Source organism: Pholcus phalangioides, unplaced genomic scaffold (assembly GCF_987345545.1).
Source record: "Pholcus phalangioides strain wild (caught in Gottingen) unplaced genomic scaffold, Ppha-v1.0 ptg000028l_1, whole genome shotgun sequence".
Taxonomy (NCBI): domain Eukaryota; kingdom Metazoa; phylum Arthropoda; class Arachnida; order Araneae; family Pholcidae; genus Pholcus; species Pholcus phalangioides.
In genome coordinates, this window is record NW_028301618.1 from 1415953 (window position 1) to 1433281 (window position 17329).

At 43.9% G+C, this 17329-nt stretch overlaps 1 protein-coding gene across 1 annotated transcript in view; it reads right to left on the bottom strand.

Annotated features, from left to right (window-relative positions):
• Positions 1-17329, bottom strand: part of LOC149067716 (uncharacterized) — a 113453-nt gene that overhangs the window by 48642 nt on the left and 47482 nt on the right. The gene's annotated exons all lie outside the window — the stretch shown is intronic.

The window sequence follows — 17329 nt, forward strand, 5'->3', positions numbered from 1 at the left end:
ACCGTTTTCTGATGATGATCGTCGCCAAAATTCAGCTCGCGACGCGGCTGATCCGTCAGCGCGTGCATTTATATCAACGGAAATGTTCGTCAGCCGAATCCGTATTCGTTTAGCCGAGAAAGAAAAATCCAAAAAATATATATATATAAACTGAAGAGCCAAAAAAACTGGTACACAGGCATGCGTATGCAAATAAAGAGATACGGAACCAATCAGAGTACGGCGCTGCGGTCGGCAACGCCTATATAACACAACAAGTGTCTGGCATAGTTGTTAGATCAGTTACTGCTGCTACAATGGCAGGTTATCGAGATTTAAGTGAGTTTGAACGTGGTGTTATAGTCGGCGCACGAGAAATGGGAACGACATAGCATCTCCGGGGTAGCGATGAAATTTGGATTTTCACGTACGACCATTTCACAAGTGTACCGTGAATATTGGGAATCCGGTAAAAAATTAAATCTACGACATCGCTGCGGCCGGAAAAAGATCATGCAAGAACGGGACTGACGAGAATCATTAAACGTGACAGACGTGCAACCCTTCCGCAAATTGCTGCAGATTTCAATGCTGGGCCATCAACAAGTGTCAACCATTCAACGAAACATCATCGATATGGGCTTTCGGAGCCGAAGGCCCACTCGTGTACCCTTGATGACTGCACGACACAAAGCTTTACGCCTCACCTGGGCCCGACAACACCGACATTGGACTGTTGAGGACTAGAAACACGTTGCCTGGTCTGACGAGTCTCGGTTCCAATTGCTTCGAGCTGATGGACGTGTACGGGTATGGAGACAACCTCATGAATCCATGGACCCTACATGTCAACAGGGGACTGTTCAAGCTGGTGGAGGCTCCGTGATGGTATGGGCATGTGTAGTTGGTATGATATGGGACCCCTAATACGTCTAGATACGAGTCTGACAGGTACGTAAGCATCCTGTCTGATCACCTGCACCTATTCATGCCCATTGTGCATTCCGACGGACAATTTCAGCAGGACAATGCGACACCCCACACGTCCAGAATTGCTAAAAAGGTGGCTCCAGGAACACTCTTCTGACTTTAGACACTTCCGCTGGCCACCTAAATCCCCAGACATGAACATTATTGAACATATCTGGGATGCCTTGCAACGTGCTGTTCAGAAGAGATCTCCACCCCCCTCTTACTCCTACAGATTTATGGACAGCCCTGCAGGATTCATGGTGTCAATTACCTCCAGCACTACTTCAGACATTAGTCGAGTCCATGCCACGTCGTGTTGCGGCACTTCTGCGCGCTCGCGGGGGCCGTACACGATATTAGGCAGGTATACCAGTTTTTTTGGCTCCACAGTGTATATATCTTCGTCGGCCGAAAAATTCGTAAGGCGAGGCGTGGTATATCACCGTGCATACCAAAAACAAGGACCAGCTACACATTTTTTCCGGCCGTATATACCATTTCAAACATGCGAAAACAAATAAATCGCATTTTCTTTTTTCATTACTCATTGCACGGAATTTCTATTTGTGACACACGTTGTTGAACTTGGAAGAGCCTTGTTATGATACACATATTAAGTCTAAAAATAAAACACAAGAAAGCGCCTCATCGAATCACAGCGAGACGTTCAAAAACAAAAGCGAACCAACCGTACAACGCCTTTTACGCAACTGCGAAAAAATAAACAATAGAAAATTATGATATTTTCTACTACACTCTGGGTTTTCCCTCCCCTCCCAACGTTCAAGGCCGGATAACCCTTTTTACGCAGTTATTATGCTTCTCTTTTCCATTCATTTCCCCCCTTTAGAATTCCATTACAATAATAATAAAAGATAATTCGTTAATGAACACGTGAGATTGAATGGTTGCTGATAATTCCTCATTTTGTTGTTGTTGTTGATATTTGTGCGGATTCATTTACGGATGATTCAAAATGGGAGAAACCTTTCTGTTTTGGAGGACATTTTCAGGGACCTTCGACGAATGATACAAGTTTTTGAGGTGACAAAACTATCCAAAATTACGAGGGGGGGAAAAAAAAGTCACTCGTGATCGACGAGTCCTTGTTACCGAAGGGACACGCCTTTAATCACGATCGTCCGCGTAACGGAACATTGTTATATCTTTAATGGTGATGAGACGCTGTTACGCTAGCGCCATATGGATTCGGGCTTATTTTGTTTCATGCTCTATCCATAAAAAAATTAATTAGTTATCGGTTGAATGGATTATGCGTGCGCGGCACGTGTACGACGATAGCAGTAGGCCTAAAACGTTCTGAACATTTAACGACAATATGCGTAACCAGTGATACGTTGGACTCAACTTCCTCAGAATATTAAACGGAGCTTTTCCGGTATCTTTTGAAAATTTTGATAGGACCTCAGTCTCCGAAATGTGCAACGGGGACCTCGCACTAGCACCGAAAAGTTTGGCTGAAGTGTCCGCTCAACTTCCAGAATATTGAAAAAAAAAGCTTGTGAAAGCTCGGAAAAATTTGATAGAACTCTCTTCGGCTCTTCTTCCAAAATTCTAAACGGAGCCTCGTGCAAGCTCCGGAAAACTTGGAAGAACTTCGCCTGGCTTCCAGAATACTATACAGAGCCTCGTGCAAGCTCCAAAATATTCGGCAGAACATCTGTCAGCTTCCAGAATGTTGAAAAAAAAAGGCTTATGCAAGTTCCGAAAAGTTTGGCAGAACTTCGCTAAGCTTTCAAAATTTTAAACGGAGCCTCGTGCAAGCTCCCGAAAGTTTGGCAGAACTATATTTTTTTTTTAAATAACGGGATCCTCACGTATTCCCAAGGGATCAGCATGATCCGTCCAGGGAATTTGTTAGTGTCAGTAAACATCCATGCCCGAACCGGGATTCGAACCCAGACCTGCACAGTGAAAAGCTAGATCCCTTGCCAGGCGGCTCGAGTCTCCAGAACTTCGCTCAGCTTCCAGAATTTTAAACGGAGCTTCGGGCAAGCTCCAAAATGTTCGGCAGAACATCGGTCAGCTTCCAGAATGTTTAAATTAAAAAGCTTATGCAAGCTCCGAAAAGTTTTCAGAACTTCACGAAGCCTCAAATCTCAGAAAAAAAAAAAACCCTTCAACATTTCTCCAGTCGATAACATCACTGGCGTACGCAAGGCCCACCCCCTGCGGATACCAAAAAAAAAAAACAAAAAAAACGATGACCCACTCTCACCTGAGAAAATTCTGCGTACGCTACTGAAGAGCGCTATCTACAGCCGCCACCACCATCAGGAGAAGAGCACTCAATATCGCAACACCTCACACATGCTCACACTCAAATCAGCATTACGTCCTTTCATTTCCCGAACGGAACTTCAGTGGGAGATATCAAGTAATTGGTTAGTCCATCAATATCTCGCGAGTACGAAATCCAGCACTTTTCGGTGGAGCACCACGGTGCTCACGAGCAAATCAGAGGTGGAAGATTCCAACATTACAAAAAATACAATTTCTCTGTAATTGAATAAAAGACGCACAAACATACGTTATTAACCGAGGATGATGCCACTCTCCGTTATTCACACGAAGGTTTTCAACAGCTGGCTGATGCGAAGATATACTTAGGAAAGAAAGAAATTTCAACTGTCCTTGCGGCAGGGTTGTTTGGTTTAAACCACGTTGGTTTAAACCATGGTTTAACCTTGGTTTAAACCTTGGTTTTAACCAACTGGTTTTTTTCAAAAAATCAGATAAAAGTGGCCTAAATATCATTTTTTTTCCCTGAAAAATATCATATTTGTTCATTATTAGCCAAAATGTTTCATTTTTACCTCATTTTATATCCTTGGGGTACATTCTGACGGTATATCTTTAAATGACAAGATTTTATAAGTGGTTTTTTTCAAAAAGTCTCATAAAAGTGGCCAGAATATATATATATATTTTTCATACGAAGTATCTTAGTCATTTAAAGTTATATATAAAAGCCAAAATTTCTCATTCTTACAACATTTTCTAACCTTTGGCTACATTCTGATGCTCTATCTTTAGCAAATTCATGAATAAGGATTGCATCACACATCTAAATGTAGTGGTGTATTATCTCACAGGGTTTCTTTTTCCGTTCACAAAGAAGTAGCTACAGTAGTGACACCATCATGCTAGGGGCAAGTGGTCCTATAATCCAATAAAGACACCAGCTGTCCTTGAAGGACAAAGACTAGTGTACTAGTTGTTACATTACCTCACATACATTTTCATTCCCATAAGAAGTAGCACATCTCCTACTGTATATCTCCCAGTCTTAATATATTCAATAGCTGTTTTTTTTATAATTTCACACACACACTGTTAAGCCCAGTTAATCAAGGTTCTACTGTATAGTAGTAACAGATTTATGAAAAATAATCAGCTATATACAGGGTGATTATAATTTAAGTTTTGATTCCAAAATTATACAATAAGTACTGATCGGAATGACCTGAAAATTTGCATGGATACTCCTGAAGCAATGGACGTTTCTTTCGCAAAAGAAAAAAGTGCAAAATGTGCAAGTAGATGATGCTGTACTTGGCCAGCAGTATAATCTATTTTGTGCCACCACATCATTTCAGCACTTCCACAGCATCAGTGTGTGGATAGAACTTCTATCAAGATGCACATTGCAATACCAGCAAAGCAGCTGCTGAAGACCCATTTTGACAGGATGCACCTTAACCCTTGCAACTTCTGGCTGTGGGTGTAATAAACAGTGGTCAGATTGCAAACTTTGAATTGCAATCTCCAGCACATTCCAACATATAGGGAGGGGGGGGGGGAAGGCATTTGGTTTAATAAAGCTGCTGAATTGCAAGCACATCCACATATCATGACCATGGCATACTCCGATTCTGTTGTTGAACAACAATTTTTGTGCTTTCAACCTCAGGTTGGACAACATATTTAACATTTCTTAAGTAAGTTGTAGTTATTTGTTCAATTACTTTGTTTTTTGTGATGTTTCCATGAATTATGAAATCATGCAATACTATAATTAAGGTATCATTTTGCCATGATATTGGCAAACGATGGCTATCGTTTCCATTCTGTGAGCAAATTTCCCACGTGTTAGATGATGTCATTAATTTTACATTTTTAAGTATTTTTTCCGCTTTACCAAATTAAATTGCATTATTTCAGGAATATTCATGTCAATTTTCAAGTCATTCTGACAATCACTCTTTTTTTACAGTATTTTGAAATCAGAACCTTAGTTATAATCACCCTGTACATCGTAAATCATCGCTAATTAATCTGCATTATTTATGCTTCATTAAATGCATTATATTCACCTAATTTTTATTACTTTTTGCAAAATAGCTTCGTAATTAAGTATACTGAAAGTAACTGGAGAAAAACCTTTATATATTATATGATTAATAATAACATTAAAAGAATTTTCAAACACACAGTAATCCATTGAGTTAAGCAAAAAATAATTAAATGGCAAAATGGTTTTTGTTAAAATGTAATAAATATTTATTGATTATTATCACAATGAGTTCTGACCACGAGGTCCTGATGACGGCTCTCCATTGAAGAGCCGAAACGCGTCGACCATTCGACCAGTTGAATTTATTTGTCTTAAAAACGTGGCAATTTTTGTATAAATTTATTGATTAATTAGCATGGGAATAGTGTTAATTGCATTAATAAACATTTTATTTTAGTTAATTATTACAAGTTTGAATGATTTTTCAGAAATTTCATTGTTTTTAATGTTAATACTATTTAAAACAAAAAAACCGGTTTAAACCAAAAAAACCCGGTTTTTTGGTTTTTTTACCAACCCTGCCTTGCGGGGAGTCGAACCCACGTCCTTTCATTTCCCGAGTGAATGCCCTAGAGCACTAGACTACTTTTCTCTCTTTCCTAAGCCCCGTTCACATGTGCAAGATTGGGGGTCGCTTTGGTGATAATTACCGGCATGACAACTTTTTTCCCTTCGTAGGGAAGAAAAAGGTGGGAGAGAAGCTCATCAAAAAAAGCCCATCTTTCTTGGGGTGGATTGGAGGTCGACACCGACCTTCTCTCCCATAATCCTTTGCACCGCGAAAACTGCTATAAGCTCCTTCGTCAACCATCTTGAATCAATCACTTCCGTTCAACCTACGTAACCAGTGACGACTTCCGGAAAGAAGGGGGGGGGGATTACCGGCATAAACTTAACGTCATGTGAACGGTTTGTAGCGAAAATCCCCGTTACCGGGAACTTACCGGGATGTTTTATTGTACATGTTAACGGGGCTCTAAATGTATCTTCGCATCATCCAGCTGTTAAAACCTTCGTATGAATAGCGGAGAGTGTCATCAGCATCATCGGATAAGCCGCCATCTGGTGGCAGCGCCAGAAATTGTGAGCTTTGGCCTGGGTTGGGTCCGACCGTCCATGTACGGTCCCCGTTCAGTGCACACGAGCTCAAAAATTATAGTACTACACAATATCATCAGGTGGTGTCACTTATGGGGATGACCCCTCACAAGAGTGTGACTGACAGAGCTGCAGCCCGGGTTCTGATATAGTTTTCATAATTTCTTTGTTTTTCACACTATAATTTAATATAGAGGTGGGGCCTGTGAAAAATCTAGCCGGGGGCCTGCGAAAAACCCCTCCTAGGGAACCTGCTGCAGAATGTAGGCGGGAGGCCCGGGTGGGTCCATGCCCTAAGACGGCCCTGGTTTTGTTGGATTCTGTAAGTGTATAGTCACTAATATAAAAGCATTATTTCTTCACACCTTAATTTTTCTTCTCAGCTCTCTTTGCAGCCCCCCAAACGACCTGTCATGGACCCCTTTCTAAATTTTCTTCCGTGGCCCCCTTGAAGCATCCCAGTACCACTAGGGGGGGGGGGGGCATATGACCCCCGGTTGAGAACCACTGGTCTAGTGCGTTCACCCGGAAAGTGAAAAAACGTGGGTTTCTATTCCCCGCAAGGGCAGAGAAAGAGAAAGAGTTGAATTTTCTCTCTTTCCTAAATATATCTTCGCATCAGCCAGCCGTTAAAAGCCACCCTTTAAGCGACAATTAGAAATCACCAAACCTTCCCCCCTGCAAAATGTCGTACCTTCTTTAGTGAAGCAGGCGTTCTGCAGATTTTCAGCGGTGGGGAAGTTTTTCACTGGAAAAAAATCAATTTTACAAAATATCTGGGCTCGTGTATGCTAAAATAAGGAGGCTTTTATAAAGACGAGATATCTTGTCATTGCCGCTTAAAGGATTAAATCCCTGAAGTTTTTTTTTTTTTTTTTTTGGTAGATAACAGGACCCGCCGCCCCTTCTCCCACAGGCCTTCCATTTCCACATCAAATCGCTAATGCATTAAAAAAAAAGAACCCCATGCTATTTTGAGCCTCCACCTAAAGAAACAACTGCGATTGACCTATTTTCCCGAACGGTAATCTTTCTCGCAACCAGTCTTTTTTTGTGCACACCTATAACACCAATTTTCCTTTTTTTTTTAGTACGCAGAGATGGCTCAAGGAGTGACGACGGCGATAACAATACGTGTTAATGATATGCGCGCGATGGAGTTTCGACAGATCTCCAAGACGGTATAGAAATATGATAAAAGAGAACGACATCCAGTCAAGACAAGAAAAAAAAAAAAAAGGGGCGCCCGCGTCCTCGAAATGGCGGGACACAAAGCACCGATTCTTGCGAAGAACGTATTGTTTGTGGGATGGTGTATGACTTGTGACATTCGCGTTTTTCTTATAGACACGTGACGTAACACACAACTGGGGTGTGCGATTCAATATATTCCACGGTTTTTTTCTTCTCTATTCCCTAAAAAAACAGAATATTTCTAACAATAGAAATCGTCGGCGAAATTTCCGTTGCATTGAAATGGGTTCATTCTTCTCGTGACGGGCCAACCAACAGCACGAGCGCAATCTTCCGACTTGGGAACGAAATCGTCTAGCAAATGGAATGGTGATGACGATCACCTCAGAGTAGCACGTGCGAAAAAAACAAAAAATCCTGTAAAGAACAAAAAAAAAATCGCGAGGTCATGGCAATATTTCGAAAGAGGTTCTTGTGCCTTGTCTCGGAAGGGTCATCAGGGCAGTCACTTAACAAACGTTTCTTTATTTTTGGTCACTTCCGCGTCTTCTCAAGAGAAATTTACAAATGCAGTCCACACGCCGATCAGTGCGCGCGCGATCAAATCGGGACTCGGGGAGGAATGAGGCGTTTCTTATGATAATAACCGAATGATAACTATATCCGAAAAACATCCCGTATTGCAACATGCGGTAAAACATGCAAGTATGGTGTCCGTACAGCCGCATGGTAAACGGGTATTTATAAAACGGGACAAACTGCTTTTTTTTCCCCCTTCACGTAATTGGTTAGAAAAAATGTTCACAATCGTTCTATTTTTTTTTATTTTATTCCAAAACGGGACTTGAGCCAAAAAACGCTGCATTTATTTGATTTTATTCAGCCATTGTGAGTCGTTAGAATGAAACTGTCTCTGATGTGTATCACATTTCATAACGTGCACCGCCAACACCTTCTATAGTACTGGTGTTGGCGCCGCCCGGGCTCTACCGACCATTGTCAATTTTAGCCATTGCCCCGGATGAGGGGAGGGGGTTGGGCGGTGTCGGATGCTTTATTATGTATATATTACACAGTACATGAATATAAAACACATTAAGAAAAAGAGGCGAGCCTTTGTTGCGCCAGGCACCAGCTCCTGCACTACGTCTTCCCTCCTAGGCTTGTTGGCTCGGGTGAGCCCTCTGCGTCTTCCCTCCTAGACTTGGTGAATCCTCTGCCATGGCCAGGCCAGGTCTTGGACCACGTCTTCTTTCCTAGGCCTGTTGGCTTGGGTGAGCTCTTTGCCATGGCCAGGCCCTAGACCATTGTTTCCCAACCTTTTTTGTCCCATCGCCCCCAACGCAATCTAACCCAAAGAATCCTATGTTACACTCGTAGCTTCTACCGCCCCCCCCCCGGAACATTCCATCAACCCCCAGGGGGCGTTAACACCCCGTTGGGAATCGCCGCCCTAGACCACGTCTTCCCTCCTAGGCTTGTTGGCTCGGGTGAGCCCTCTGCGTCTTCCCTCCTAGACTTGGTGAACCCTCTGCCATGGCCAGGCCAGGTCTTGGACCACGTCTTCTTTCCTAGGCCTGTTGGCTTGGGTGAGCTCTTTGCCATGGCCAGGCCCTAGACCATTGTTTCCCAACCTTTTTTGTCCCATCGCCCCCAACGCAATCTAACCCAAAGAATCCTATGTTACACTCGTAGCTTCTACCGCCCCCCCCCGGAACATTCCATCAACCCCCAGGGGGCGTTAACACCCCGTTGGGAATCGCCGCCCTAGACCACGTCTTCCCTCCTAGGCTTGTTGGCTCGGGTGAGCCCTCTGCGTCTTCCCTCCTAGACTTGGTGAACCCTCTGCCATGGCCAGGCCAGGTCTTGGACCACGTCTTCTTTCCTAGGCCTGTTGGCTTGGGTGAGCTCTTTGCCATGGCCAGGCCCTAGACCATTGTTTCCCAACCTTTTTTGTCCCATCGCCCCCAACGCAATCTAACCCAAAGAATCCTATGTTACACTCGTAGCTTCTACCGCCCCCCCCCCCGGAACATTCCATCAACCCCCAGGGGGCGTTAACACCCCGTTGGGAATCGCCGCCCTAGACCACGTCTTCCCTCCTAGGCTTGTTGGCTCGGGTGAGCCCTCTGCGTCTTCCCTCCTAGACTTGGTGAACCCTCTGCCATGGCCAGGCCAGGTCTTGGACCACGTCTTCTTTCCTAGGCCTGTTGGCTTGGGTGAGCTCTTTGCCATGGCCAGGCCCTAGACCATTGTTTCCCAACCTTTTTTGTCCCATCGCCCCCAACGCAATCTAACCCAAAGAATCCTATGTTACACTCGTAGCTTCTACCGCCCCCCCCCGGAACATTCCATCAACCCCCAGGGGGCGTTAACACCCCGTTGGGAATCGCCGCCCTAGACCACGTCTTCCCTCCTAGGCTTGTTGGCTCGGGTGAGCCCTCTGCGTCTTCCCTCCTAGACTTGGTGAACCCTCTGCCATGGCCAGGCCAGGTCTTGGACCACGTCTTCTTTCCTAGGCCTGTTGGCTTGGGTGAGCTCTTTGCCATGGCCAGGCCCTAGACCATTGTTTCCCAACCTTTTTTGTCCCATCGCCCCCAACGCAATCTAACCCAAAGAATCCTATGTTACACTCGTAGCTTCTACCGCCCCCCCCCCGGAACATTCCATCAACCCCCAGGGGGCGTTAACACCCCGTTGGGAATCGCCGCCCTAGACCACGTCTTCCCTCCTAGGCTTGGTGGCTCGGGTGAGCCCTCTGCCGTGGCTAGGACCACCTCTTCCCTCTTATACGGTCAGGGAAGGTGAAATCTCATGAGCGAAATGTAACGGGGCGGCGCATTGTCGGAGGCGAAGTTTCCGTAAGCCCCCCCCCCCCCAAAAGCACCGAACCGGCACATATTAATATCGGCAGCTGCTTGCGAAGTCCTTCGGAGCCGCGACGTGCACTTTGAAGAAACACGCCCTATAGCAGCGGTTCTCAACCGCTGCTCCGTGTTAGCCCAAAGTGAGCCCCTATGCCCCCACCTGCGTACGTCTCTGCTCCCACCAATATGCATTATTAGGATTCGGAGGGGCAGAGCTGATGACGAAATTTCTCTGACGGGGGGGGGGGGGAAGAAGGGGTCAGGATTTTGCTGAGAAGGAGGGGGGGGGGTCAAAAATGGCTAGAAATTTGCTTACGTAATACTTGAACGGCCCAAGTCAGAAAAAGGTTGAGAACCGCTGCCCTATAGTAACTGATTGAAAAAGCACTTTTGCATGTTAAAAATTCTATCTCTGCCCCCCCCCCCCCCGATTCCAACGAGAGCGCGTCGATGGCTTCCCATAGCTTACAGCTATGCCATTTTTTTCGCTGTTTTTTTTTTTTTTTTTGCGTGAGAAACATCATGGAAAAGGCAAAGCACGTGAAGCCCTACAAGAAACGCACCAGCTGATATCACGCGCCAAATAATAATAAATACTTCGGGAAGAAAACAAGCGAAACGGGTTAAAATGGATTTTTCTCAAGCAAAAAAAGAAATGTCGAGAGAAAAAAAAATGAATAAACATGGAACACACATAAATGTGCGTGAATTAATTAACATTTCGCGCACGATTTAACTTCGTGGAAAATACGAGGAATTCGCAATAAAACGCACCAAAAAGAAGTAAAAAGGGAAAAGTCAGCTGAGACCACAGAACGCGTAACAAAACAGGTCACGTACCGACAAATTAATGTCATCGTCATTAACATATTCCAGTTGCGCTCACGGTCATCAGCCATCGCGCGGCGTCTCACGACGAAATATTGGTTTTTGGTTACATTGTAAATAGACACAAAAGAAGGAAAAAAAATTAATGCGTGACTTTTACGTCATTTGTATATTGAAATCACGTGACTTCGATCGGAACGTAAAACAATTCACGATGACCGAATTAAACCTTAACAACTTACACAACCTTCCAAAAGTTTCATGAAGCCTCCCTCATTCAACCTCGAAAATCTTCACGGAGCCTCATTCAACCTCCAGAATTTTCACGAAGCGAAATAAAACCTCCAGAATCTTCACGAAACCTCATTCAACCTCCAGAATCTTCACGAAACCTCATTCAACCTCCAGAATCTTCACATAGCCTCATTCAACCTACACAATCGTCACGAAGCCACGTAAAACCTCCAAAAAGTTCACGAAACCTCATTCAACCTCTAGAATCTTCACGGAGCCATGAAAACCTCAAGAATCTTCACGGAGCCATGAAAACCTCCAGAATCTTCACGAAGCCACGTAAAACCTCCAAAAAATTCACGAAGACTCCCTGATCCAACCTCAAAAATCATCAGGAAGCCGCATAAAACCTTTAGAATCTTCACGAATCCAAATATTCTCAAAAACAATAACAAACAAAACTTCACGAAGACAATATTCTCAAAAGCTTTCACTCATTAATAAATCACGAGGCCCCCCCCCCCACAACTAGGTTTCTTAGCGGATCCATAATGGGGGGTGGCTTTACGCATAGGCCACCCGGGGAGGGGGGGGGAGCCTCAGGTACACAGACTTCCCTTGAAAATGAGATATGGTGTTCTGATTTTCTGGAGTAGTATGCTAAAGTAGGTAGGTGCATGCCCCCCTCCCATCCTGCAGCAGGGCCCCAAGGTAAGATTTTTCACCGTCAATGTGAAAACACAAAAAATAAGAATCGTCCCAAGTCCCCGGTTGGGGCCCTGCCGGCCCTACCTTTAAGTAGACTATGGGTAGGGAGGGCATCCCACGAATTGCACTTTGTCCGGAGATCCATGATGATGTTCTGGGGCCAAGGGTATGTGCACCTCACACACACACATTCCTCTGCGGAATGCCTAACGAATCGATACACAGTGGCGTCTTAAGTGACGTACTTTTCTGGCCCACTCGGGCCTCAAGAAAAGAAGGGGACTCACAAAAATGAGATATAGTTGACATTTTCGATGTAAATTTGCCTGGTAAGGCCTCAGAAAAATTACTTGCCCCCCCCCCCCCCCATAGTGCTCTTAAGATGGTCCTATGAGGAGCGAATCTAGAGCTCGCTGTTGGGCGGGGTGATTTCACTAATTGCTGACAAATTAGTCTTGCCATGTCCCGCATTTAGGGCCATTCAAGTATTACGTAAGCAGATTTTTAGCCATTTTTGACCCCCCCCCCCTCCGCCTTGTCAGCAAAATTTCGTCAGCAGCTTAGAATAGTTCATATCTTCAAAAAGGGTGGTTGATGACGTAAGCAACTTTCAAACCCCCCTCCCCTTTGTCATCAAAAGTCAGCAAATCCGAAACCGCCTCCCCCCCCCATGTTGACGTAATACTTGAATGACCCCTTACCGTGACAGTCCCGTTTTTGTTTCTCCGTTCCGACTTTTTTGAAAAATGTCTAGGTTTTATCCATGGGCGTGGGGGGTGCCCCTCCCCCAACGTGAAGTGGAGTCGACTGATCAAATGTATATATGAAATTACATCATCATCATCATAGTGCCCCCCCCCCCCAGACTTCCAAGTCTATCTCCGCCTATGGTTTTACCCGTTTTTTAGCCAAAGCTTTCTTTGAATTTGTTGTTGCAATATGATATAGAAGTTCCGAAAATTTCACGAATTATCGCATTTCGCTTGGGGGGGGGGGGGGTCGATCATCCTGATCACATAGATCCGCCCAGGGCCCTATCGGTACATGTCGGTAGGTGTTCTGTGCATATGCGTGCACTAACATATTTATGTCGTCAGAGTGTTGCATGCTCCGTGTTGTTTCTGGTGTGCTGCCAACTGTCTTCGATATTTTCAAGTAAAGACGGTAAATGAGTGAATTTTCATGCTGTGCAAGCAAGCATCATGCTGAAGGCCTACCGGCTCAGAGCAGGAAAAGTTTTTTTTTTCCCAAATGGGACACCTGATACCCATGGCTGGACGGGACCCAGCGGGTACCACGAGTATGGGGACACCGGCTCGCTTTTACGCCACGGAGTTGGAAAACCGCAGAAAACCAACTTCGACCACCATCAATGTGCCGCGAACGGGTTTCAAACCTGGATCTTCACGACGAGAGTCCAGCACGGCGCACAGCGGCTGAGTAGAGGCACCCACCCCCCCCCCCCCCCCAGAACTCTGCTCGGAGACCCGTGATGCTGTTCTGGTTCCCGCTTCCCAAGGTTGGAGGGTAACCCAATGACAACACTTCGATAAGATGCACATGATGTTGTTGTTCGCCCAACATCGTGATGCTGTTGGGAAGGCCATAATTGTTATAATAAATTTATAATGCATAAAAAAAGAACAATCGTTAACTGGGCCCACAGACTAGAACCCTCCCCTTTGAAGAAAGGGAGAGCAGGGCATGGAGCCATAACACCATATTGTTAAATATAAAGAGATATTATTAGATTGAGAGGAAGTTAACTCACTCGGAAGAGTTGCAACCGGCTTCTCTGCGCACTCTCCATTTCATCATGATCATCAATCAAAACATCATATGTTCTAAAAATATCCGATCTCGATGATTCCAATAAAAACACACACACTTACACACCAAGGGCAAACACAAATAAATTAATTAATATGCAAATTTCACAACACAAGAGCCCTTTCGCACCATCACGTATTTCAATAAAAACAAAAAAAACAGACGACAAACGCGACACAACCACTACTAACAAATTCCCAAAGGATAAACGGTGACAAACAACAGAGAAAGAAGAACGAATCTGTCGTCTGCTCTCTATTCAGTTTCCAGCCGGAATGACGCCGTGTGTGTGTGTTTTCTCTTCTCCCCCTCCCCTCCCCCTTCTTCTTTCAGAAACAACCGAACCGAAAGTTGTTTCCGTATCTGACGTCACGATTATGGGGTGTTGTGATTGGCGGATAGGTTTTCGCGCCAAGTGTGGGTGTAGCGTGATGGCGATTATAAACGCAACAGCTGGCGGAAAAAGGAAGTTGTATTATATTATGGGTTTTGACCATTATTCGTGGTATCGAGGGGGGATCGCCTGTAATTTATTTTTCGAGGGGGGTAGGGCCCCTTTATTTGCAACACAAATAAGCAGCTGCTGTGTTGTTCCTTCGTTGCCCTGGCACCTGAATGTTCCACTTCAATGAGGTACCTTCGCTACTTGCTAGAGGAGGCGAGGCCTTTTTTTTGTGACGGATGTCCTATAGGGTGTTTTTTTTGCTTGCAATTTTGGCACTTTTTGATGAATAATTCTTGCATCTTTTTCCCCGCAATTTTACTCGTTAAAATTACGATTTAAAATAAAAATTCGGAACCACTGTGTTGAAATATTTTTTGGGCAGGCAAATTTTTAACTTTTTAGCAATTAAATAAAAAATGCAGATATTTTTACGATTTGGTTCTCAATTATTTAAAATTTTCACTATTTTTTTTAAATTTTACGATTTGTTTTCAGGTTTTTGTTAACGATTTTCTTTTTTGATCAATTTTTTTTGTTTTTGTAGTAATTTTTAGATTTTCACGATTTGTTTTCAATTTTTAGAAATATTTATTATTTGTTCTCAATTTTTTTCTTAATTTTTGATTTTTTTCCTCAATTTTTTTCTTAATTTTTGATTTTTTTCCTCAATTTTTTTCTTAATTCTTGATTTTTTTTCTCAATTTTTTTCTTAATTTTTGATTTTTTTCTCAATTTTTTTCTTAATTTTTGATTTTTTTCTCATTTTTTCTTAATTTTTGATTTTTTTTCTCAATTTTTTTCTTAATTTTTGATTTTTTTTCTCAATTTTTACGATTTTTGGTCAATAATTGATTTTTGTTCTGTCTTATTTTTAAATTTCATGAGTTTTAAAATGGTGTTTTTTTTTGTAATTTTTACAAATTGTTTTTTCATTTTCGTTTCATCAAATTTTTGAAAGTGTAAAAAAATGCGAGCAAGAAAAGCAGCATTTGTAGCAGTTTTTCAAATTCTAAGATTTTTTTTCCCCTTCATTATTTTTTTTTTCACAGTTTGCTCTCAATAAAATCAGAAACACGAGGTACTCAACAGAGAGATCAGTCACTAAGCAGTTTCTTACACTGTATATATACCATAATTTAATCTCAATAGTGTGCACGGCTCGGGAGAGTCCACGGGTGCATAGAAAGCCTAAGAAACACCAAAACGCAAAATAATGATAATAAAAACAACAGCCCATGAAAAATCCTAACTTGGGCTCCGCCAAGAAAGCCTACCCATACATACCTTGTTTTAAGGTGTGGGGGGGGGGGGGTTAAGACAATGGTACTGTACTTACGGCCTAGTAGTGGTAACAAAGAATCTCAAGAGTCAGTACAGAGCCGTGCGTTTGAATACATAACGCCCATAGGCACCGGAACCTAAGGGGGGGGGGGCTGTGACTATATATTTCACCTCCCCCTCCCCTCCGTCAATAAATTTTGTGAAGAGGCCGAGGCCCCAATAATTAATAAATGTACAATACAATGCACCCCTCCCCTCCTGCGTATAAGCTTCAGTCCCGGATATACGGGGAGGGGGTGACTGGTAACTTTGAGTCCCTTCAATGTTTTCTTCAAGTCGACGCCTCTGATGAGGCCTACACAAAGAATACTTTCCGCCTGGGACAGAAGACAGACAGTGCCGTCTTAACGCATGGGCTCGCCCGGGCAAAGCCCGGGACCCTCAAGAGAAGGGGGCCTCGCAAAAATGAGATCCAGTTGTAATTTTCGACAAATTGTCAGGTAGGGCCTCAGAAAAATCACTTGGCCCGGGGCCCCACGTTGGCCTTGAGACGACCCTGGAAACAGAGCAGCTCAGGGGGTCCGCGAAGAGCCGTCTTAATGTACGAGGCCCACCGAAACAAGCCGCCTGAGGTTCCAAATCCATTGGGGGATCTTGTTTATAAAAAATTAAATACGCTGTGTGGATTGTAGATTGGAAGTAGCTGTTGCGAGCTTTTCTGGGGATGCCCACAGAACATCTCTTTGTCCGGGGGGGGGGGGGGGGAGAGCCATCATGTTTCTCAAACGACCTCGTATGCACGTATTTGACCAGATCGGAATCTTATGATGGCTTTTTTCTTAACTCAGCAGAAGTCATTGGCAACAATGTCAAATCCTAAACCCGGGGTTCTTGACCTACGTTTCGCGACAAATACCATGACCTCCTAAATTACACATAGGCGTTATCTAGGTGGTCGTGCCCATACTTGCGTTGCACTGGCTTCCGAGATGGGTCGTACAACTCCTCTAACAGCCAGGGATTCTTGAGCTATGGGCCACGACCCAAACTTGATTCGCAGGGGGTTCCTGACATGGGTCGTATATAAACACACAGGGATTCTTGAGTTATGGGTAACGACCCAAGCTTGATTCGTAGCGGCTTCATAGGTGGATCGTACAACTCCCCTAACAGCCAGGAAATCTTCAGTTACTGGTCATGACCCCATTGTGATTCATGGGGCATTCAGAGTCGAGTCATATAAATGCACTTAGAGACAGGGATTCTTAAGCTATGGAGTTTCATGACCCAAACTTGATTCGCGGGGTCTCCGAAATGGGTCGTACAAATCTACCTACAGACAAGGAATTTTCGAAGTATTTGTCACGACCCAAACAAGATTCCCAGGACCTTCCGAGATGGGTCATACAAATCCACTTACGTAACTAAAGATTCCCGAGCTATTGGTCACGACCTAAACTTGATTCGCAGCGACATCCCACATGAGAAAATCCAATTATAGTCCCTTATATGCAGTTATTGCTTCACTGGTGTTACTTAATTTCGGAAAATAGTCTCATGGGTCGGAAGCTGACC